The sequence below is a fragment of the Seriola lalandi genome, unplaced genomic scaffold (genome assembly GCF_002814215.2).
Source record: "Seriola lalandi dorsalis isolate HSWRI2012SDOR001 ecotype SW California unplaced genomic scaffold, Sedor1 jcf7180001975147, whole genome shotgun sequence".
NCBI lineage: Eukaryota > Metazoa > Chordata > Actinopteri > Carangiformes > Carangidae > Seriola > Seriola lalandi.
Window position 1 is genome coordinate 1 of NW_019445813.1, and position 1,531 is coordinate 1,531.

Genomic DNA, 1,531 nt, shown 5'->3' on the forward strand with positions numbered 1-1,531 from the left:
GAAAGAATGACAGGATCTAATCGTTATATGTGCACCTGAATTGCACAAAACAATTATTTGATTATTTAGATCACAGACTATTGCTGTAGCAAAAGTATATAGTATTTTATTCTATAATCCACTGTAAAGCACTCAACCATTTTCAAAATTCTTGGCAAAAGAAAGGAAAACAGCCTTTTATTTATTTATTTTTTTTAAATAAAACCTTCGCCTCCAATCAATATTTATATTAAATGGATAAGGCTGGTTATATCACATGTGTTATTGTCACAAACCCCTTGATAAAAAAAAAAAACTATTTCAAATCCATCTTTCAATACTTTACCACGCTTTCCCTCACACAGACCTAAGAAAAATAACCAGACCGTAAATATTAAAAAATATAAAGTTAAATGACAACTTACCGACAAGGACCTCAACCGCTGCCAGGGAGTCATCCTCCCAGTCCGTATCCTCCATCTTGTCTTCCTGAACCTCCTTGGGAGTGGGGCTGATGGGATAAAACTGCCTCCACTCTTCAATAAGCTTCTGAGTAGGGTGGTCTGACATCTTAAAAGCCTGGCCAGTGAGGGTCCCGTTTAAGCCATACGGGCTCAGGATGACTGGAGGGCAGAGAACAGTCAGAGTAATTATGCGTGCCTCTAAAATACCTGACAGAAAATTTATTAAGACATAGACCAATTCCATGTAAAACATAACTACTGTGCAAAACTCTTGTGATCTTACCTTGCAAGGGGCTGGAGCTCTGCTGGACCAGGCTGAGATGCTCTTCGCTCAGCCGCTGAAGAGGCTGATGCTGAGCAATCTCCACACTCGTGCAGACGTTGCTGTCGCCGTGTACGAAGAAGGTGAATGCACAAGACAGGTGCTCGCTGCAAGGTGAGTCAAAGATAAAAAGAGGGATTGTAATGTTTAGAGAGATTAGTCCATACGCATAACCACATCATTAAGTAAAAATAAAAAAGAAAAAAGAAACACTTGACACAAGCTTCACTTGGCAGTCAGCACCCAACAGCTAATGTAAACCCCTGCAGGCTATTGAGGTTATCAGTGTACTGTCCATCACTCATTGTTAAGGAATGACTCGAGGGTAAGAGAGGCCTGAAAAGGGAGGAGATGACGTGACAAATACAACTCTTTGCATAACTGCACTTTGATTCATTTCATGCTTTCAGGTGACAACTGTTGCTTCCACAGACAGAGACATGAGGGCATGCTAATACCACCAATCAAATGGTACACAGTCAAAAATATAAGACAAAAATAAACATGGGGGATTATTATAGCACTGAAATGTTACAACAATATCCATCTTTATTTTCTAACTACTTCTGGAAGACCAGGCTGCTAAATGCACTAAAATAGTGCTTGTTGACATGGTTGCTGTAAAACCACAGTGCACACTCAGCATTTTCCAAAGACTGCCCTGTTTACCAGCCAGAGAGGGCAGGCGACAGCGAGACTGCCAGACTCTTCTGTTAGAGGTGCTGCCTCAACACACACACACACACTTGTAGACAATCTTTATGTA

General features: G+C 40.8%; 1 pseudogene; it reads right to left on the minus strand.

Moving 5' to 3' along the window:
• Positions 1 to 404: 404 nt before the first annotated feature.
• On the minus strand, positions 405 to 872 carry LOC111655187 (mediator of RNA polymerase II transcription subunit 13-like pseudogene; annotated as a pseudogene).
• Between the last annotated feature and the right edge of the window lie 659 nt (positions 873 to 1,531).